Source organism: Mauremys reevesii, linkage group 7 (genome assembly GCF_016161935.1).
Source record: "Mauremys reevesii isolate NIE-2019 linkage group 7, ASM1616193v1, whole genome shotgun sequence".
NCBI classification, from domain to species: domain Eukaryota; kingdom Metazoa; phylum Chordata; order Testudines; family Geoemydidae; genus Mauremys; species Mauremys reevesii.
Genome location: NC_052629.1, coordinates 86013511 through 86037661, shown reverse-complemented (window position 1 = coordinate 86037661; position 24151 = coordinate 86013511). Strand labels below are relative to the sequence as shown.

Here is a 24151-nt window from a genome sequence, read left to right as displayed (position 1 = left end):
GACAAGGCTCAAGTAATATTTATGGTCCACATAATTTCTATTTTTGTTTTTTCCAAAACATTCAAATTCAGACATTTGTCAGCATGGTTGATTTGAAATTCTGAATAGCTTCACAATAGCTATCTGTGTTATGTTTCTCTCCATCTTGGCTGCAGCTTCCATTAACATTTCATCCTATATTCCCCAGATATTTTGACTCAGAGATTTAAAGTACTCAATGGCTATTTAAAAAACAAAACAAACCAAAAATAGCCTTCAAGCCTGTTCGATTTATACTAGCACTGTGATCTTCTCTGCTTTACTGTGCTGTCTTCTTTAAAGACGCTCCTCCTTCAGAAGCTATACCCTCTCATACCAGCAGGGTGTCAGACAGATATGAAAATGTCATCATTACAGGTGAGATTAAAACCTTATGCAATCGTTAAATGTAGCAATCCCTATGCAGTAATAAGCCACAAATACATCTACATTTGACAAATTTGTATAGTGTTGAGGCCTGAGAGAGGCACATTATTTCCATCGTTGAAAAATACTATACTCACATTATTTTATTATGGGTGTTTTCTCCATTTTACAAATGGGGAAACTGAGGCATGAGGCAAGGCAGTGACTTGTCCAAAGTTAAACAAAGTCTATGAGATAGCCAGGAAATGAGCCTAGATGTGCTTAGTCCTAGTCCAGTGGTTTAACCATCCTTCCTCTCAGATGGCCAAAGGTATCCAACCTAATCCATACGGTAAACACTTGCTAGTTCTCCCTGATAACAAAATACATTTTCAACACAATTAAGATAATTGATTTTTTAAGAAATATAGGACAAGGACAAGATAATTTTGGCAGCAAGAGGGGAAAAAAGATGTCAAGGCAAGAGGATTTCCTTGCATCCCAACGTTAGCTTCCGATCTCAGGAAAAGCAGCAGGAGTTGATCCCACTTAAAGGCTTTTTCATGGTTTTGAAACAGAAGTCTCACTACCTATGAAAGTATGCAGTAGTCTTGGGGGAGAGGGGTGGACACTTATAAAACTAGTCTGAAACGGAACAGCGCTTCCACATCTGAACCTCAACATTCTTTGATGGGAGCAACTTAAAACTAAGTGTTTTTGCTATTAAATTTTTTTAAAACCTTTGGTGTCTTATTGTTTAGATTGAAGCATGGATTGTCATTCGTTTGTACCATGCCTGTAATACAATCAGGCCCCAGCCCGGGTGGGGCTTCTATGTGGAAAGATGGCTCTGTGGCAAGAGTGCTAACCTGAGACTCAGTAAGCCAAATTCAGTTCCCTTCCAGAAGGCCAACAAACTCAAGTGTTGTTGTAAAGAAAAGCACTGTGGGCAATAATAAAATGAAGTTTGATAAGCTTGTATAATGCTCTGTCATAGGAACTGATGTAACAATCATTATAAAGTTCTTTAAACAACCAAGTTAAAAACCTGAAAAGTGATTATGTAATGCCGACAGATCCCAGTCATCAGCGAGCGGGATCAAACCTGGGACCTCTGAAGCTTAGTGTATGAGCCTCTACTGCAGGAGCTAAAAGCTGTAGCAAACTCCTCAATCTCAAGCTGGGCTTGGTGCCACTAGAGGGGGACAGAGCACCACACCAAGCTGGCACAGGTTACAGTTACATTATTAAAAAAACACACCACAGATCAAAGGGACATTTAACATACATGATGATAATCACTATGAAATTTTCAATTACATTCACAGAACTACTCATTTACACAGGTTTTCTTTGTTCGGTGAATTATGAATGTTTGTGAAAAGTGAAAGGCTGACAAGCCTCAGAACCCCAACTCCTTTACATATAGAACAGACAAAGTATGGACAAAAGTACTGCAAGCTTCTTCATGCTGCCCATGTCAACATGCCTCAAACTTGATCTGGAGGGAATGGTCTCTGTGATAAAAAGTCGCTCATTCTCTGGTAATTCTCTATGCTCATTCTGTCAATGGTCTCACTGAGACTACCCATGAGGGTGCCTGTTGGTACTATCTCTGATGCTTTGTTTGTTTATTTATGTAGATTGTGTGAACAAAACTGACAAACCCATTGTCCGGCCCACTGGACAACCAATTAATAGTAATGACTTTCAGCCACAACTGATAGAAGGAAATGCAGTGGAGCTGCCTGCTGCCACACCCCTCACTCAAATCTAGTTGCATCATGCACCCCAAACACTCCCCGCTAGAAGCTCTAACATTGCTGATTGTTGTTTCTGCTTTTCTTCATTAGCATGACTCACTTCACCACAAGAGAATTTGGGTCCCAATCCTGCACATGCTTAATGATGCACACAGATTATTCCCACTGAATTTTACTCACACAGAGTGTACAGTTAAACAAAAGTACAAGTCTTTATGGGATCACAGAATATCAGGGTTGGAAGGGACCTCAGAAGGTCATCTAGTCCAACCACCTGCTCAAAGCAGGACCAGTGCCCAGACAGATTTTTGTCCCAGACCCCTAAATGGCCCCCTCAAGGATTGAACTCACAACCCTGGGTTTAGCAGGCCAATGCTCAAACCACTGAGCTATCCCTTCCCCCTTGATGGTGGACCCAGAACTCTCTGGGCATGTCAACAGTGCAATACAGGACTGAAGGCCCAGCTCCAGCTGGCCCAGGTTAGCTAAGTCGGGCTCAGACCTACAAAATTGCAGTGTAGACATTTGGGCTCAGGCTCTGAAACCCAGACAGGAAAGAGCATCTAAAAGGCCAGACTCAGAGACACTCACCCCTATCTGGGTTTCAGAGTCAGGGCTCTAGCCTGAACCCGAATGTCTATCCTAAAGTTTTTAGCCCCAGAGCCTGAGGCAGCTGACCCGGACTAAGAGACTCGGTACTGCAGATTTTTCATTGCCCTGTGGATGTGGCCTCGGTTAACTTCTCCCATCTGTTCTGCCTTACCATGCCATCTTCTCTCCTCCTATCATATATCCTTCCTGCTTTCCATCCTCACAGCTTCCTCTCCTCCATGTTTCTGTTCCTTGAACCAAATTTACCCTTTCACCTCAGTTTCACTTCCAGTCCCATTCATCAATATTAATTAGAACTGGGCAAAAATTTTCTGTTGAAAATAGTAAACTTGCTGAAAAATGCAGTTTTGGGGCAACCAAAACTATTAGTCAACTCAGGCCAAATAAAAAATAAGGAAAATAAATTCAAAGCCAAAACTGTTCATTTCAACATTTCAAAACAAATCATTTTAATATTGTGCTTCAAAACTGTTTCATTTCAAAATCTCATTACAAAACAATGTTCAAATCATTTCACTCAACCCAAATGAATTTTTTTTTCCATTTCAGTGAAATAAGAAAAACTCACACAAAAACAGTTAGTTTGAAACTAAGCACCTCCCCTCCTCCCCCGGGATATTTTATTATGGTTACCAAAGTTAAAAAAAAAATCAATTAATTGCTGAGCTCTAGTATTAACTGATTACGCTTCTTTAAAATCCTTCAGAATGTATATATCCTTTTGGTCTATTCAGATAGTGTGCCCGCGCTTACATACATATAGCAGCATCCAGTGGAGTCTCAGTGTGAACATAATGTTTATGTACATGGTTGTATATTTGTAGCTCTTATCCTCCCCTCCCTTAATACACACCACCCCATTGTTATCCGCTACTACTCTTTGCATCTTTTCTATAATTTTAGATTGCAAGCTCTTTGGAAAAGGAACTCTAGGCTTGGAAGGGTTTTTCCTTCATCCGAATGTATGGTACTTGGTACATTTTTAAGTATGCAATAAATAATAGTGACATCATCCTCAATCCCTCTAAAACACTCGTTCCTGTCAGAAAAATAAATGCAACATAACTACTGGCACATCTTGAACTGAAAGTCAGCCAGGCTGAACTGAAATGCACCTTGCTAGTGCTATCATATGATTCTGGAGAAGTTAATTTTAATTCAAAAAGTTTCTGGCCCTCAGATTTGTTAGGAAAACCATCCCTCTTCTCTACGGCGACAGTACAAAACTTCTTACAAGTTTTATTTCCTAGTGCTTTGCTCAGACATTTTTCTCCCCTGCTAAAAATATTCCACTATAAACAGAATTTAATCACGACAGGACAGGTTTTACCTGGGAAAACGAATCCCTTCTTTTCTCCACAGAACAGGAATATGATCTCCTTTGCCTAAACTTCTGCAGTTACTCCCACCTGCTTGCATGTGCGGGCTGTGTGATTGGGTGATCTGTCTCTGAAGGAGGCTGCAGGAACTTATTTTGTTTTTTCCTTTGAGTTTCAGTTCTCTTTCCTGTTTGGAACAGCAGGAGTGTGTGAACAAAAGTGATATAAAGTGTGAAAGGTAGTTAATTGTTCTTTTGTTTTCTTTCTTCTCTCTGTTAATTGCTGCATTGTTCTCTTTCTGCCCTTTCTAGAAGGCTGGGGAAAGGGACAAATATACAAATCTGTACTCAGGTGTACAAGTGAATGGCGGTGGTTGCCAGGCTATAAATTACTGGCAGATACAGATTAGCCAAACCTTGTTGGAGGCACAGGTGCAGCAGGTTAGCAAATGGGAACTGGAGGCACAGAAAACTGGCTAAAAAAACTGAAATCCTTATGAGAAAAGGAGCTATTTATGGTTCAGAGCTGTCTAGCGCAGAGCCCCATTATTTTGGGCTTAGATCCTTATGTTATTATTCATTGTAACCATTGCTACGGTTTTGGTTCCTTTCCCTATTACCGGTATGTGGAAAACTCAAATTCCATTTCCCTCCTCCCTGACCGGAACCTATTTTCTTTATAAGCCTGTCCAGACACTTGGTCTTTGACAGGCTGCGTCAGTGGAATAACTCAAAGACTTCTGGCCCAATGCTGATCTCACACACTGGACTAAATCCACTGATGTCAGAGTTACATCAGTGTAAAAATGGAGAGAGAGAGAGAGAATCAAGCCCTCTATCTTAATTCCATTCTGGAAGCAGTTGGGTCAAAACCAGGGGCGTTACTCCTCCTTGTCCTTCATTCCACATGGTTCTGACAGTTCCTGAGTACTCCCCTCTATTCAGCTCTGCTAGAGGAGAGGAGGAGGAGGGGGAGGTGTTAATCTCCTTCAGAAAGCAACATCTGACACATACCCAGTGGGTGATAATGGCTACATTCCAATAAACTGACATACAACCACTCATTTACAGTGAAATTAAACTTGACTATAGGAGGAGTGAAAGTGCACTGAAGTAATTCATAACTTATACTCTACTTCTTTATAAGCAGAGTCCCACTATAAAGTGATCCTACTCTACATACATTCACAGGAAGAAAACAGTACATTATATTTTCTATATATGTAGTAACTGATACAAAGTAATGCACTTGCACTACTCTTCAGTTCTCAAGATCTAATAACTAAAATCTTCAGCTAATTTAACTAATAAAATGGAAATACATTCCATACAGCAAGAGAAAATTAAACTAAACATGGCAAATAGCAAACGTACTGAAAAACTAAAAATTAATCATGATATGAACATGCCCTTGCTCCCCGCACATTCCTCCTCCTTGTACCACAGAGTTAAACTAGCACCATCATAACAGAGGGAAAGAAGGTGGCAGTAGCTTTATTTACATATAAACAATTATGTAACAGTAAACAAAACAATTTATGAGCACTACAGCAAAATGAAAACCACAGTTAGGACCTCTCCAGATGGGAATATCACCCAATCCCTAAAAGGAACCACATTCCATTTCACCTTGGAGTTGCTACACACTCCCACCTTCACATGGAGTAACTCATGCCACCCCGTCCCTTCTACCCGAAAGCAAACAAACAAAAACAAAGGCCCAGTCTGTACTCCCTGAGCTCAGCTCACCTGTACAGTGTGAATCCTAAGGAGCTGTACTAAGTCAAAAACAAAAAGGAATTTACTCTATTCTATCTATTTTTGCATGTTTACCAAAAGCCCCAGAGCATTTTACTATTAATATGAAGTGTTTTTACAGTCTCAGTTGTAAAAGATGCACCTTTTGACAGAAACCAAGGATTTTTTTTCTGTCCATAAAGATGTTCCGAATGTCAAATAATACATAGGCAACATGCTCTACAGACACTGCTTCACTTCAACCATAACACTACATCTATACCAGCAAAGCACTTTGCAGATCCAAGCTGAATATAACCCTGACAAGCTGACAGACCATACTTGAAAATAACTGCCAGGTCTATATCAGGGCCAACTGAAATACTGACATGATTTTTTTTTTCCAAATCAAAATTCCTCTCCCCAAATCCATCTCTCCAACTTGAGTGTATGGTTATTTCCAAGGCCATATGGGTTGTTCCACAACCTACCTAAAAAACCAACAAGGCAACACTAGCTGAATTGTCTCCTCTCCTCTTGTAATCTGTGTCTATTTATTTAAAATTCATCTTATGTATGAGATGTAGTACAGTAAATTTCCACCTAGTAAATCCCAGATAAGGACTAATAAAACCCAATTTGTAATGCAGGTCCCTCTAATAAAAATGTGACTTGTTGGGTTTACACTTTTCCCTTTATCTCAACTAGTTTACTATTCAAAGAGTATTTTTGATAATATCTTCAAGACAGTTGCATCCATTCTTTATCCAGATCTTGAACTTATAAGAAGTTGTCACTGTATTAGTGTACTGTTTGTCACATGAAGAAGAGACAAGATGGGAAATGATCACCTGGTTTTATAAATTCAACTGGGCCTGAACAGATGAGAAGCCAAAGGGTAATTTATCATATCAGATTAAATCAAGCAAGCATGAATCACAAAGGCAACATATAAAAACAATACATACAAACTATATATTCCCAAACAATGTGAGTGAAGTCACCATACTCTCAAATTCCTCACTTATGAATGGATGAATAAGCTTAAAATCCATTTTTTTTAACCATTCACATTTTTATGAGTCATGCACTCAATTGTGCAAGAACAAATCACCCTATAAAAATCCAGTGTGGGATGTTCAGGGAGGGAGGAGAGGAGGAGGTTTGGTTCTCTCCTCCCGCAACTCAAGTAAATTGGGTTCTTATAAGGAACAGGTAAATTAATTGGATACAACAAGAATTTCACCCAGAAATCAAAATTAAACCCAAGTTGTGTCTCTGATTGTGCTCCTCTATACGACTTAATTTCTGTACTGTCAAGTTATTACTATCCAACTGGAAGATATCTTGACAGATTCTCTCAAACAACCAAATGCTAAAAGAAAATATTACATGGAAATCAGTTCCGATGACATCCCCAGCGAAATTTCTAAACCAGAAATGTACAGATAAGCAAGTATTTAAACCTTGTTATATTTTTGTGAATCAAACTTTCAGGCTTGTAAGGGTCTCATGTCAATAATTTCCTACTTCTGCATAATTTAAAAGCCTCTTTTCAGTATTTGTGGCGTAAGCCCTTGTTGCAGTGCAGAGACAGGTACAGAAATGTGTGTGCAAGGGAAGGAAGACAGGATGCTATACAGAATTGAAGTTATTCCTTTTCATCCAAATGTATTAGAAAGTTTTAAACAGAAAATGTTCATATGGTTATAACAATGCTATAGTTGCTTGTAATCTTATGTTGAGTTTACTATGCTTGTCCAGGAAAGAATGGGGCAGTCTATTACAGAGGTAATTTAAAAAAAAAAATTGAAGGGACGAAACAGAGGCCCATTTGTGGTCCATTACTATGTCAGCAACTCATCAGGCCTGACATACTCATTACACCTCACAAACTGGTGTAACAATATTTAAAAAATGGCATGTAATATATTGTTTGAAATCTAACTGCATAGTGGTCATTAGTGCCACAAGGCAAACAGCTCACTGGTCTCAGGTAATGAGTTTCAGGTGGCCTGACCAAGTCAGCATACCCCATCTCATTATGGTTATAGCCTGTATCTAACAGGCCTCATGTAAGATATCATTAGAAAATTAACAACTTACCAATCATTAATATTCTTGCACAATGAACGCACAGGGTGAGTACAATAAGTTACGGATGTGCACTAGAATTGTATTAAGTGTGTCTGGCAATCAATGCATAAGCACAGACTGCCTTAAAGAAAGGAATGTGTATTTGATTCTCTGACCAGCCCAGTTTTCAGGCAAAGACAATGAAGGTCCATTTTTACATATTCAGGGGAGGTTACAGTATAGCATCTACACCCAGCAGGAGAGAGAAGCTTGGTCTAGGTTTTACTTTTCAAAGAAAACATTGAACAAGTTTACTGGTCTATAAAGACAGGGAGGCTGAACCTCAAGTGACGAGAAATTGAATCAACTGATTATTGTATTATAAAATTATACAGAGGTTTTTTTCTGAAAGCTAATGACACCCCGATTAATATCATTGTGAAATGTCTGTATTAACACTATCTGGATACTTAATGATATTATGCTTTAAAATCTATGACCAAACAGGGAGAAACAGGTTCCCTACTAGACAGGAAAGAAGGTAGCTATTTATCTGTCTCCTATGTACATTAAGCATGGTGGGATCAAAACAATGAAAGCCTTGTTTACATACAGGGGGAGGGAAGCCCACAGGAAGTGAAGAATAGCATGAGGTCACCCTGCCTGTTGAAACAAAGTCACTGAACTTTGAAAGATAAGCAAAGACAGAGGCCATCTTTGGCATCCATTACTAGATAGAAAAGAAGGGAACAAAGATATAGCAAACTTAGAAAGATGTGTCCTTCACCAATGGAGGAGGCTGAAGACCAGTGTTCCCTCTAATTTTTCCCATGCACATGTGGAATGAATTTTGTTATGTGCACCAATATGGAGGTGATGTGTGACCTCATGCTATTCTTCACTTTCTGTGGGCAAGTAAATAAGTAGACTGTTAAATATCGTTTACTTTAAGAAATTACTTGTCTCAGATGAAACCTTTGAAAACTATACCATGAAAAATCTCTTTTCACTAAGGAACCTCCTGCATAACATCTCACTGAGAAATTGAGAGGTATTGTAGACATGGGGAGTGAAAAGAATGTACTAGACTTTGGTTGTTTGAGTTATTCATTCACACATACATGCACACACACACACACAAAAAACTATGTACTTCTTCTTCACCTTGTCCCTCTGGATGCCATTTCTTTCTAATATAGCACCTTTGATTCTAAAGATACGTTGCAGAGTGATAAAATGCAAAAAGTCCTTTTCAAGAGTAAAAAAAAAACAAAAAAACCCACCAACCCTTCATATTGTGGCCAAGTGACCCTTCACAGATGTGTTGTAATGATGTGTAGATTTCAGAAATAAGTTTATAGATTTTCCAACTCCCAGCCCCTCCAATTTATGCTTTAATCTTAATAAGTGGTATAGGTCACTGCAAAGGTGCAGGGATCACTGTAAGTCAGTTTACAAAACATTAAATATTTGCTTTAGGAGCATTTCCTTGTTTTCATGAACAAGGATGTTATGACCAGGGAAAGAAGCAATCAGAATACGGAGATTTTATTAATGATGGGAAATACTTCTATTGTTATTTGCATTGCGGTAGAGTTTTAAGATGACAATCAGGACTGTAGTCCTATTGTGCTCGGCTCTGTACAATGTGGTCCCCACCCCAAAGGGTGTGCAATCTAATTTAAGATGAGCCTCCACAAGCTACTTTAACAAACAGGCTTGATGACCACACAGTCTAAGAAAACAGGTCACCGAGAATACTTCAAGCAGATTGTATAGTTAAGGAAATGTCATAAACATGATTGGGACAGGAAGAGAAAGGCTGGAAGGAACTAAAACAAGGGAAAATGCTATAGATGCTTCTTGTGAGCACATTTGTGTATTAGCCTTGGACCCAACAACTTTTCTCCAAAATACAACATAGTGAACATTCCTTACTATGTTAATTTATGGCCAAATTTTGCAGTTCTAAACTAAGAAAAATCCCCATTCACTTCACCAAGAGTTTTGCCTGAATAAAGGCTGAGGTCCATGAAGAAAATAATGGGATGATAGAAAGATTGAACAGAGGCTGCAGAATTGTATTACTCCACTGTTTGAATGAAAGACACAAAAATCCTCTGATTCAACTGGGTATTTTTATACATCACTTCCTCCTGCATTGGGAAATTTGAATTAATGCTCAGGCACCTCTGAGCTACCAAACAGAATATAATACATGTTTCATGAGGCCTATTCATCTTTAAGGATTTCATAAAAGTTATAACGCGCTCATTCAGCACATGGTCAATTCCATATTTTGATCATTTGAAGCCAAATACAGAGTGTGTGTTGTATTTCTATATCTTTAGTGGGGAAAAAATAATAGCTAAAAACATAAGGGCATATTTTCTCCCAATGATGGTCAATTCTGCACACTCCATAATAAGCTAGTAGTAATTGCAAACCAATAATAAGAAAAAAAATAATGGCATGGCACAAGAGTACATACTAACATTACCTACTGATACAGAAAAAGGTAACAGCCAGACCGTAAAGCCAGGCTTCATGGAAAAAATGCTATTCTGTGCATGCTTCTTTGGTAACATATTCTCCCCTCCACCTCCACCGAGAACAGCCCTCCCCACCTTTGTCCCCAAAATAAAGTTGTATTGGGAAATTATCCTTTTGTTGTTGTTGTTTGGCCAAACAAATACAGAAACATCAGCACAAGAACAGTTACTTCTGTTTCATGTTTCACATATGTGGGTAATTGGGGATCTGACTTCTTGCCCTTGTGCTTTTTTTTCTTTCTTTCTTTCTTTCTCTCTTTTTTTTTTGGGTGCTAAGTATGATCATTTTTATCTTCCTGAATGGCAAACATCTGTGGCTTAAAACAAAGAGTCAGCCTTGATATAAACAATGAAATTTCCTTCATTCCATAGGTAGCCTAGCATCACACAGCACTATTATCCTCCTTTCTTTTTTTTCCCCTCATGGATGTTTAGAATATTTTTTAAACGGTGCTCTTTACAAATAAATCCAAATGTCAGGCTCCTGCTAATGAATGACTTGTGGGTTTCCTTTTAAAAAGCTAGATGGGATCGCTACAGACCAACACTTTTCTATCCATATTATGCAAAAGTCATAGTTAGAGAGGACATGTGTATGATTAAAATAACATGCCTTACTATGAACCAATTACTCCAGAGGAGCCAACAACTGCTTATAGACTCCAGAGACTGTCAACGCAAGAAGTTCAAAAATGAGATACTGATAAAAATCTATAAACACACTAATGGAGGTGTCTGAGGCAAGGACAATTTAAATGATGGATAAATTTTGTATATCCATCTCCTTGCTTGATTATTTTATATTGCCAACTAACTTTTTATTCAAATCTGGGTGGAGATAATAATGGAAACCTTGTTGGTTCAAAAGTTTAGGAAAAACAAAGCTTAACACCACAATAATCAAAAGTCACAGGAACAACATCAGAGGAATTAAATTAGGCTTAAGGGTAAAATAGCTGGAGTCTTTCTGAAAAGAAGGGTATCATATTTCCCACTAGTGGTGCTAGTGAGCAACTGGAATTGGTCTTATGCATCACAGACTTTTGGACTTGCTAACTTTCTCCATAAGGTTACAGCTGAGTCTTAGAATAAAAAGCGCTTATTGCACAACACTCCATTTACTTTCTCTGTGGCTCAATAAGGAATCTCTCATTTTATTTATACCTTATGTTGGATATCTGAAAAGTCAATACATGTTAAAACTGCTAAAAAATTGAAACTTTTTCCAACTTTTTTGAAATTTTCAAAATTGTTTCTATTATGCAGGTTTCAAACATGGAATGATTTTTTAAAAAAAATTACTATTTTTTTTGAATGTTCAGAACTCTGGGGTGTGGGTTTTTCTCCCTCTTTCTTTTACCACTAATTGCTATCAAATTAATTACTGTATGTTCAGTGGTGCTTTCTTTCATTTTTTCTTTTTGAAATGTTTCCTTTTGTTGGTCTGTCATTTTTTCCCATAACTTTTTCAACTTTGAAAAATTTAAAAAGTGGCAAATAGAAACACGAAACTCTTGAAAAACTAAGTGTGGCAGAGTTAAAGTTCTCTTACCCTAATAGCGGCCTTAGATTCTCATGTCCTAACTACTGCAATCTTCTCCTGTTTAGCAAAAAAAAAAAAAAAAAAGTCACATCCCTTAAGTGTAATCAAAACATTGCTCCAAAAATTATCTTCTGGCTCATCACTTGGATTACACCACCCTTCTCCTTTCATTGTTTTCATTCTTCATGGTCTCTTTCTACTCCATCAATTATCTCTAATACAGGGATGAAGCCTCCTGCCTCTGCTTTACCAATTATGCTGCCCTGGACTGTCCACTTGTCAAACTTTTGGTCAAGCACCATTATGCTTTCTCCATGTCAATAGAAGTGGTTCCCTGTAACAACCCACAAACGCAATACTATGTCCTCCCCCAAACCCACCTGGTATCGTAATGCCTACAAACCATTTGGCAATATATTTACACAGCAAGTGTGTTGTTGTCCTTTGGCACTGCTGTGGTACGTATAATCACACTAAACACAAAAACCTAAACTCAACCTTGGCTAGGTAAATTACATGCAATGCTGGTTCTGGGATAAAGTCTATTTGTGTTATTTGTAAATGGAAAAAGAAAGATTTGCAAAAGTTAGAAGAAAACCCCCAAATCCTGACATTTAGTTCCACTACAAAACACTTCCTCCCTCTACATTTTAAACTCTATGTGCCTAACCCAAAGCCCACTGAAGTCAACAGGAATCTTTGCACTGACTTTAGTGGCCTTTGGATCAGTCCCTATATTTGCATTTGTTAGTTTTCGGGATGGATGTTTTGAGGATTTGGGGGATTGCATATGTAGAGATCTGCCCAAGATTTACCACCAGCTATAATCTCATTCACTTTGGTCACATCAGAGTGTATGTTTTATTTTCACCTTATAACATCATAAAGTGCATTGACAGGTCGAAATTTATGTAGTCTTAACAGAACGTAGGAGAAGCAAGAAGAAATATAGTTTTGCTGTTGGAAGTTATGTCTGGGCCCACTGGGCACAGATTTCATTTCCATTTCAGTACAATATCTCAAGCTGGATTGACAGCAGAAGTATTTACAGTGGTGAATCACACGTCTCCAGCATGACAGAATGCTATTTCCCAGAGGCCAGAGGGATGGTGGCAGTGTAAAGAATTCCCCACTGACAGAGAACAAGTCGAGTCACACCCATCTCTGGAGGTGGGCAGGCACACAAGATAAGAAAACTGGAATGAACACGTGAAGAATGATGGTCAGGCAGATAAAGGGGAATGTGTATAAAATCAGAGAAGCTGGTAAACTGGAGAAGGAAGATGATTTGCATTAATTGTGAGCTATAGTTTCCTATTTCTGTTTTCATTCACTTGCCCGCCATCCAATTCATACTTAATGTACATGTCCAGTGCTGCTGGTGAATGTGGTTTTATAAGCAGGAAAATCTTGTTTATTGCCACCAGTTTAAAAGAACAACTTGGAATTATTTCCTATCATATTATGCATCTACCATTCTAATTTAACCTCAGAGAATAGGTCTGACCAGAGAGAGCAAAAATAAGTACATTAATTCAGAGTATGTGGAATACTCTCCTTTTTTCTTTTTCCATTTAACACTTTTAGGCAACTCTTCCCAACAAACAGTTTTCTGGCTGGCTCTGTGGCAAATCCCAGATGAAGTACCTGTGTGCCAGACATCAGCAGTTCTATGTAGTCTACCACTTCATCTTCAGTACATAGCTTGTGCCAGTTGCTTGGCTAGAAATCATTACAGAGGAACAAAACTATATTTCTTCTTTTCCTCCTTCACTTTTTAAAAGTCAATGCACTTAATGATGTCGAAAATTCACTGCAATGTAAAAACCTCACACACACACCGTTTTTCCTTTCACTCTGTCTTATATTCCTGTGCTTTTAATCAATTTTCTAGATAATGGCAGTGAAGAGAAGAATCTATCTACTAGAGATGACAGGTTTCAGAGTGGTAGCCATGTTAGTCTGTATCAGCAAAAACAACGACGAGTCCTTGTGGTACCTTAGAGACTAACACATTTATTTGGGCATAAGCTTTCGTGGGCTAGAACCCACTTCATCAGATGCATGGAGTGGAAAATACAGGAGCAGGTATAAATATATGAAAAGATGGGAGTTGCCTTACCAAGTGTGAGGTCAGTCTAACAAGACAATTCAATTAACAGCAGAATACCATGGGAGGAAAAATAACCATTTCAAACAGTTGACAAGAAGGTGTGAGTAACAGTAGGGGAGAAATTAGGTTTAGGTTTTGTAATGACCCACAAAAAAATTCAAAAAACAGACTCCAATGTGAAACTGCAGAATTGGAATTAATTTGCAAACTGGACACCATTAGTATTTATACCAGCTCCTGTATTTTCTGCTCCAGATGAGGCACTGGATAGCTATCTTTTTTATAAGAGTTTCCTTTATCTAGAGATGGAAAAGTCCCCTTCATGAAGAGCAGCAAGCCTGATTTTCAGATTTTGTAAAGTCAGTAGCAGACTCCACAGATTTCTTTAAGGTCTTAAATGAGTAAAGATCCCCTATTGACTTTCAGTTTGAAGAAGGTTGCCTCTTGGGAATGATAGCAGCTCCCCCTAGAAATATCTGGGATGCTGTAGGTTTTGTTGACACCTGCCCAGAAATTCTAGAGTAAAAAGCCAGCTTTCATTTAAGCCTGACCCAATTTAAACCAGGCCCTAGTGAGCTGAGATTCAAGATATCACACCGTGGTACCAGTGCTGTGCAATTTAAACAAAGCCATGCTGAGTTGCACACAGAGACGCTCCTTGGAAATAGTGCTCAGCTAGGATAAGTAGCTCTGGCACTTTCAGATATATCTGCTGAACTGGGTCCTGCAGGCCAAGATACAGGAGACTAATCTGATATGGAACAACCTGCCAACTGAGGAGAAAAAGAAAAGCAAACTAATGGCAAGAAAATACACTTTACCGTAGGAGGAAATGAAGGTGTGGATAACAAATGGTTGGTGGTTTTAGAGAAAGAAGGGGAAATTAACATGAAGATTAAGGATTAAGCCAAAGAAGTGGAAGCACCAAAAAAAAGTTGCTCAGAAAAGTCACTAGAACTCTATCATGAAAATTAAATGAACAAGAATCATAGATTTGCATTTTTATAAACACTTTCCATTCAAATAAAACTCCAAAACACTTTGAGCTTAAGTAACTGGCTGCATGATGTACAAAGCTGAGCATCGCTTTGCTTACCACTGAAGCACCTTCACCCATGGAGGTAGAACACAGCAAGCAATCAATAGTGCAAACTCTACAGTTTAAAGAGAAAGTAGTGCAGAATACTCACTAGGGGACCAGCTTAGGAAAGGAAAACAGAGAGCTAGATTGTGGTATTTAGAGTACAATTCTACGGAGGGGGCTGCGTACAGACAAACATGACAGGAGGAGCGCTACCAAGATTCCACCTCAGGTCTGTGTGTATACCACCAGACTGCTCTGCCCTGGTGTGGCAGAGGGCCAGTGCAAAAGGGGATGGTGGGGCAGAATTCTAGCCATTTTTCTGAGGTCTTGCTCCCCAGGGGAGTAAAGGTCAATAGGCCTTGCACCCCCAGAAGCAACTACTACTGTGAGAGAAACTTGCGTGGTTATGTGGGGAGAGGGGTGAGAAAAAACATCTTGTGCTCCCTGAGTTCCTGTGTAAGAGCCTCTTGACATCTGTCCCACTGTAATTAATCTCTGTATCTTGGGCCAAATTCCAACTTGGGTAACTGCCCCTCTTGTCATTTTCAAACAGCTTTCTTTAGTAACAACCATGGTACTTCAGATACAAACATAAGGAGGGAACGAAAATTCAAGTCACCGCCCCTCGCTCAAAAGCACAATGTTACAAGACATTATATGACAATTGCAATTATCTCCATATAATCAGAGCATTTTACAGCAAATCTAATAAAAGGAGAGAAGAGACTCAAAATAATTAAAACTGGTAATAAGTTATTAAAATGGATTTAAAAAAGAAAAGTTTAACTTGCACCCTGTTCTATTAAAAACCCTATAGAATCTTTAACAACCCTAAAGTCCCAGGATCCAAGTTTCACAACTCATTCATCAGAACAGTGATCACTGAATATCTAGTATGTTAGAGACAATAACACCAGTCACTCAATCACCAGCCTCACTTTCTACCATAATCAGGATTTTCATTGGTGTCTCATCTAATTACTAGACCTTCTGAACCTTGCTCCACTTGTGAGCACCATCAAGGTACCATGTTGAGCCCAGGCACCCCAGTCAGAGGAAAAACAGTATGCTTATATAGTCTGACAAGGAAAAAACAAAACACAAACATCTGTCTTTATGATAATCTCAATGTCATTTTCAATGGCTAGTATATGTTAAATAATAAACAAGACTGCTAAGAAGGCAGAGAAAAGACATTAAAACATCATGGCAAAATCTTGTAACTTTTTGGAAAATAATCAGTTTATATATTAATTTCACGCTTGATTCACACACAAAAAAATCAGCGTTGAGGGACATGAACAGCAGACTGAACAAGGGTAATTCTAAATATTGTACATATATTTGTGTAAGAAATACAGCAGGGGATACATTAACACTCTTTTGATCTATTATAAAAGGAACCCAGGAACTTGCCCCATCTTCAGCTCTCAAAAAAAAGAATGTACTTTTGTCATTTTTAAAATCTATTAGGTAGTAAAAGAATACCAACCTATACCACAGCACCAGACAGAACCAGGGGGGAATAGGCCCTTTTAAAATTAGTCACAGACCACATCAGTTTCATATGCTACCCTTCGAAGGGTAGCATATTGGTGAGGTATAACTAAATGCATGGAAGAACCTGTCTAAAGAGACCATGTCTAAAAAGCAATATGTAGACAGCCAGAATATCACACAGCAATTTTTAAGGAAACATTACAGTGAATAGCATTGTGTTATATAGCCAAAAAGAATCATCACATTATGTGACATAGCGGATAGAGCATTGAACTGGACCCAGGAAACTTGAGTTCTATTACCAACTCTGTCAGTGGTGGGCTAGGTAACCTTGGGCAACTCCATTTGCCACTCTATGCCTCAGTCTCTCCCCTCCCATCTGTAAAATGGGGACAACAATATTGAGCTCTTTTTTAAAGTGATTTAAGATTTACTGATTAAACAAGTAATACCTCGCTCTAATATTACACATCATCACACCTACCATTATCGTCTCTTTAAACCTAACAATAGGATAGTATTAAAAAACCTCTTGACCTGCTACAAATAAAACTGATTTGAAAGATTATTTAAATAATTATTTTTATATGATTTGAAAATAAAAGTTACCTTTGATATCAGTGAAGTAGGAGAAAACCCACACACCTGATTTTCAGATGCAGCTGTTCAAAATGCAGGTGTGTACATTTGGATTCCTAATTTGCATATGCAAGCACCAGGATGGCAAATCAAATAACTGCATGCACAGAGGCAGCTACATTGTCCATATCTCATCTGAATAATTGTTCCCATATTTGCACCTGACCTATGAAAATTGGCTGGCTAGCACATCTGCCTCTTCCCTGCCAAACATTGGAGAGAGTCCATTTTTAAATATTTTAGAGTGCCAATCATCACAGAAATTTAAAACAACAAAAGATAACACAAAACAAGTAGATGAAGAGTAGGCAGGGGCTGTCTCTTAAGCCAGGTCTACACTACAAACTTCTGTCACCATAGGCATGTCAAGGGTATGATTTGTAGTTGACATAATCGTGCTGCAAAGGCCTCTACTGTAGACACAATTATACTTGCAAAACTACATTTATGCTGATGTAGCTTGTTTTGCTTGCGTCGGCTGGAATAAACTATGTTGACAAGGAGGACAGTTTTCCTGGTATAGGCTATATCCACACTAAGACTGCTTTACTAAAATAGTGTACTGGACAGTATAAGCACCCCTAGTGTAGATCTGGCCTTACTAGATGTATGTACAGCACCTAGCACAACGGGTTCCTGATCATGGTTGGGGCCCCAAAGTGCTACTGTAATGGGTATCATCAATACATTGTGTGTCAAGAGAAAATAACTAAGAAAATATGTGAAAGCTAAAAATAAAGCATTAACTTCCAGAGTCAAGGGCAATCAGCATTAGCTGCAGGCATCCTGCACCAGCCTGAGCTTTCAGGTGAACTTCAGTGGCCCCATGTAGAGTGCAATTTGACCTGGAGGTGAAAAAGACATGGAAGATTGTTGCAAAATCCAAATTAGAGGAAAATGGCTACTGCCTCTTTGAAAGCTGCACACAACGGAAGGCGCTCAGAGCACCAATGGGTCCACCAGGACTTGAGTCCAAAAAACAGTCCAGTCAAAGGCAGGTGAACACTCAGTTGTTTATGCAGATACAACCTCCACCCATTTCTTCAAATGCTTCCCAATACCAATGAGTTGTCCCTCTGGTTTCTCTGGACTGAGTTACAGCTTTTTAGCAAGAGGCTTGTGTAATTAGACACTGCAATCTAGATTCTACAAAGGGGAGACTCCAGTCCAAGCGTCTCCTCATCTCTCCCTTAGCGGCTTACACAAAGAGCAAGAAGAGTGACAAAGTGAAATTCCTTGAATTTCATAGATGAGGCACTTTGGAAAAGAATAACAATTACAGTACATTACCCTCAGTGACCTTGATTAGGAAGAAGTAACCTTGATATAAATGCAAGTTTCAGTTCTGCAGCCAGATATGGGAGAAAGAGAGAGAGACACGGAGTGGAAGTCTATAGAATCCAGATGTAGTTGGAGCATTAGCCCACTACATCTTAATGAACTTCCCTAAAAACGAGAGCCTCAATATTGTGTATTATCATGAGAAACACACAAAACTTTGTTTATGTGATAACATTTCAAACTCATCCATGTTCCTTTTAAAAAATGTTGAACGAGCTGAATTATTTTAAAAATTATGGCTCCATTTTCATAACTGAATTACAAAAAGAACTCTTTCAGTTGTAACAGTATTTCTTATTTAAGTCTTTTAATCTCCTATGGACAGGCATTTAAATGGCTGACTCCTTAAATATTATTGTGAACTGGCAATTTTTGCTCCTTACCCTTTATAGTACCCATTAAAACCCTTCATTAAAGCAATACTGATAGACTACTGCTGTGAAAGAGAGATTATGTCAATTAGTACTAATGTTTAAAACACTGCACTTATTAAATAATAATAAAGTTACTAGCATGCTCTTCATGACCACATTTTTTCTCATGTTTTAAACTGATAAAAATAGAGACAATGATTAAGATATGTAAAGTTTAGATTAAAATGAACTTTTACATGAATCTGTGAAAAGCAGCAAGACCAGAAATTCATCAACAAATAATTTTGAATCCATCTGGAAACATTCACAGTGGTACCTCCTATTGAAAGTAAACGATATTAAATGGTGAATACCCATATTACACAAAATATATGTTTGACAATATACTGTTTACCATTAGTTTTTCATATACTAACTACATTACTTTAAATTGGTATTTGCATGTTCTAGGTATTCTCTTTAGTTATTATAGAGAAATGTAGGTAATAGTGAAAATACTGTGTATACTTACCTATTTATCTAAGGCAAAATTATCAAGTGTGGTTTTTTTTGATGGTGACCACTAAGTTTACTTTTGCATAATAATTCATAATGGACAACTTTAGGAACAGAAAAAGATTACCCTGGACCAAAGGTTTAGTGCTACCAGGTTTATATGTATGTTTAAGGTTCCATAGTTTAAAAAAAAAAACAGAGACGACAAAAGTTAAGGCATTCATAGTAACATTAATGTGGTCACATTGCATGGATGTAATATTTTCTATTTGATATTTTTCTTAATTTTTTTCATCTTATGTACTATTATCCATGCTGTTAAAGATATATAATAAAACACAAAAACCTAACAAGGGCACATTAAAAACAGCCCAGTTAATGCTGTTGCAATACATTGTGATGGGGGTGTACTAACCCCACACTGAAGAAAGAGTTAAGGAGCTGCTCTGGGCCCAAACAGCATTGGCCTCACACCTGCAATGTGCGCACAAGCTGGAGGGGTGGTTAAAGAGGAACAGACTGAGTAGCACACTTGTTGGAGGCAGCCCAGGGAAGTGAGCAGACCTATAGCTGCTGGGGCCCCTGACTATTGATGGTCTAACCTGACCTGCTGAGGAAAAAGGACTCTGAACATTGGCAAGGTCGGAGACTCCTTTGGTTTTATTTTGTTGACATGTCTTTGCTTTACCTGTTTGCCTGGGAAGACTGCCTCACTGCATTACTTCCTTCCAGCCACATCGGACAACAAGGCGCAGGGCTCAGCCACCTACCTTTGGACTCTGAATCAGAACCTGTTGGAGATGGTGGGCTGAGTTCCCCTACCGACCCCCAATGGGGCTGGAGGCAAAAAGTCTATCAGGGACTCAAGATTAGGAAGACCCCATATCCCAGAAAGTCTCACCTCTCAGACTTTGGCTGGGAAAAAGCTGAAGCCCCTTGCTGGGCAGTAAAACTAGTTATTGTTGGACTCTTTATGTACCCCAAAAAGAGAGCCTCATAAGGACACAAGAACAGCCATACTGGGTCAGACCAAAGGTCCATCTAGCCCAGTATCCCGTTTTTTAACAGCAGCCAATGCCAGGTGCCCCAGAGGGAATGAACAGAACAGGTAATCACCACCACTCATCTACCCCATCGCACATTCCCAGCTTCTGGCAAACAGAGGCTAGGGACACCATCCCTGTCCATCCTGGCTAATAGCCACTGATGGACCTATCCTCCATGAATTTATCTAGTTCTTTTTTGAACTCTGTTATAGTCTTGGCCTTCACAACATCCTCTGGCAAAGAGTTCCACAAGTTGACTGTGCACTGTCTGAAGAAATACTTCTTCAAGATAGAAGAGCACCTATAGCACCATTGTCCAACCACTAGATGACACACATGAGAAAGCAATGAAAATGGTCTAAAATCCTGATGGTGAAATACAAAATGGCAGGAAGCTAGAGGTCTACTGGTTATTTGTGCAGGTAACATTTAGTAGTATTGCAATATCTTCATGCATTCACTTCACTTTACATTTCCTACCCTGAATTCTTCAGCATTGGTCATTATGTAATTAATTACCAATGGAGTCTATCTGCCATAGTTGCTAATCTCATATTTTCTATAACCCAACAACAACACTGGTTTTAGAATTCCTTTTCAATCTTCCTTTTTTGTGTCTACCTTTTAAAATATAAAAAGAAAGAAGATTAATTCTCTAGAACCAGCAAGTTTCTCCTTAAATACCATGGACCACTGTGGTGTTATTAAATGGAGGGATGTGCTGATTTGTAGCGTGGTAAAGAGAATAAACCTCTCATTTGCTTGACTGATTTCACTAAACTGTCAATCAAGATTTGATTTACCATGATTAATTGGACTCCCCAGGGATTTTGGTTAAAGCATTATAGTATCCCACACTGAAATTGTGAACATCAAACAAAAACTCACAGTATTGGCTTCTCCTTATAAAAATGAATGAATGCTTCATAAACAAGGATGCAAATCACACCACCAGCTGCTTCTTTCTAGTCTAGTTAATCAATCTTGGCTTCAAAACTGTAAAGAAAGAGAGAAATGAGGGGAGGGGAAGGAAACAACATTAGTGATGACGAACCCTAAAAGATTAAGCAAAGTAATAGGGCAAGCAAACAAAAACTTCCATTTGTTGGATACTCCTGTAGAGCTGAGAATAAATATCCAGTGCCATAAACTGTTACATATTATTTAGTTATGTGGCTGAAAAGTTTCTAATCCTGTGGCCATAAAGATTCATACCAGTGGCTTAGAACACTGCAGCCTTAATATCACCAGACCGATCATATTTTAACAAACAGTATGCGTCGTCTACAAACATTTCTTTTGGGGCCAATGTGACTGCAATTTGTTGTTTTGGGTTTTTTTTAATTGAAAAATACAAGTGTATACCTTTAACAATTCAAACCATGAAGCAGGTCCACACTGTGAAGCTATGCAACATTATTCATATTCAGTACTCACAGGACAAATACAGAATATTAACTGTGAAGTTGAGGAAGGAAGGCTAGCAATACAAGAGGTATGGGCTCTGAAACCAGGGAATGGGTGGGAAAGAGAAGATAAAGAGCAAGCAAAGCAGACCGCAATGGTCATGGTGCATGGAATCATGTTAACTTCTGTACTTGCTGCTTAGATCCCACTGGAGACTGAAAGGGAGCTGCAGAAAGGTGCTGCCCCATTGCCATAAGGAACCACAGGTTGCACCTACTGAGGTGGCTGCAGGGCTGCTCGGGGCGGGGGGGGCAAGTGGGGCAATTTGCCCCGGGCCCTGCCGGGGCCCCCACGAGAGTTTGTCGGGGCCCCTGGAGCTTCTTCCGCTCCGGGTCTTCAGCAGCAATTCGGTGGCGGGGGGGGTCCTTCTGCTCCGGGGCTGAAGGACCCCCCACCGCCAAATTACCACTGAAGAGGGACCTGCCGCCGAAGACCCCAGGCCCCCTGAATCCTCTGGGTGGCTGAGGCTTAGTCTACACCAGGGGTGGGCAAACTATGGACCGGGGGCCCACATCCAGTCCTTCCGATGTTTTAATCTGGCCCTCCAGGTCCCAGAAGGAGCGGCATGTCCCCCTCTGGCTCCTACGTGTAGGGGCAGCCAGGGGGCTCCACACGCTGCTCCTGCCCCAAGCACCGCCCCCACAGCTCCCATTGGCCGGAAACCATGAGCATTCATGGACCGCCATACAATTTCCATTCCCAGACGTGGCCCTCGGGCCAAAAAGTTCTCTCACCCCTGGTCTACACTGCCAACTTATACTGATGTAATTATATCACTCAGGTGTGGAAAATCCACACCCCTGAGTGACATAGTCTTACCAAACTAGCCCCCAGCATAGACAGCGCTGTAACAACACAAGGCTTCTCCCGTCTAAATAGCTATTGCCTCTCAGACAGGCGGAATACCTACGCCAACAGAAGAGGCTCTCCCGTCAGTGTAGATAGTGTCTTCACTAAGTGCTACAGCAGCTGCAGCGCTATAAGTGTAGACAAGCCCTGACAGACGTGTGCAGCTTGCTAGAACTGAAGATCACCGCCTCAGACTTGGGCAGAGAATTCTTGTGGGCTTCGCTGCACATAACACAGAAGCTCAGACCTGAGCAATTGGGATGTCTTGATTTGATGTGACGACTGTCATAAACCATAACTGCCATAACATTTTGATGCTCCATAACAGAAACTTGGGAGGAAGACTTGTTGACATCATAAGGTGGCATTTCTGCAGGGGATCATGATCCTCCTAAACGTGAACATTCTGCATGCACATGCATTACAGTTTGAGCATCAGACCATAAAAAAAAAAGCTAACAAACTACTCAGATTTTGAGGCTAGAAGTAATTTCTACACAGTACAGGCCAAAGAATTTCAGCCGGTGCTTTCTGCATCAAGCCTATCACTTCTGGATGAGCTAGAGGATAGCCTTCAGAAAGACATCCAATCATAATTCAAAGATATTGAGTGAGAAATAATCCAGCACATCACTTGGGAAATTGTTGCAATGTTTAGTTGCCCTCACTGTTAAATTTGAATTTGTCTAGTGTCAGATTCAAGCCATTGGATCTTGTTATGTCTTTGTGTTAGTACACAGAAACATACCTCTGCTATCAGAAATCTTCTTCCCCTCCAGGTACTTGTAGACCATGATTAAATCACCTCTTACCCGTCTCCTGGATAGACCAAATAGATTGAGCTACTTAAGTCTAACTGTAAAGCAGCTTTCACAGATCTCAAATAATTCTGGTCATTCTTTTTTTAACTCTTTACAATTTTTAAACATGCCTCAATATGTCTGGATCTCTTAACTTGAGCTTTAGCTCTGAATTTGCTAGGTTAGTAATGCTTGCTATGGGGATATTGCAATTGTCTAATGTCCTTACCCATAAGTCATACTTACGTATTCACCCTAAACTCCAGTTTAACATTGTAATTTGGCAATTTGTAACATGGGGATAATATGTACTTACCTATCTCTCAAGTTTATCTGAGGATTAAGGTTTTGAAGATCAAATCTTCTTTATAAAGACCATATTACCTTTCTAAACATTAGCTTCTCTCATTTTTATGAGACCGAGGGGAACAGAGAGAAAGGCAGGGTCTACAGTATTT

The 24151-nt window shown here is 39.3% G+C and overlaps 1 protein-coding gene across 6 annotated transcripts in view; it reads right to left on the bottom strand.

Annotated features, from left to right (window-relative positions):
* Positions 1 to 24151, bottom strand: part of ATP2B2 (ATPase plasma membrane Ca2+ transporting 2) — a 563074-nt gene that overhangs the window by 435828 nt on the left and 103095 nt on the right. For all 6 annotated transcript variants that reach the window (XM_039480788.1, XM_039480783.1, XM_039480784.1 and 3 more), the window contains exon 3: positions 21466 to 21573. The gene's annotated coding sequence lies outside the window, so the exon portion shown is untranslated. The remainder of the gene's footprint in view (positions 1 to 21465; positions 21574 to 24151) is intronic.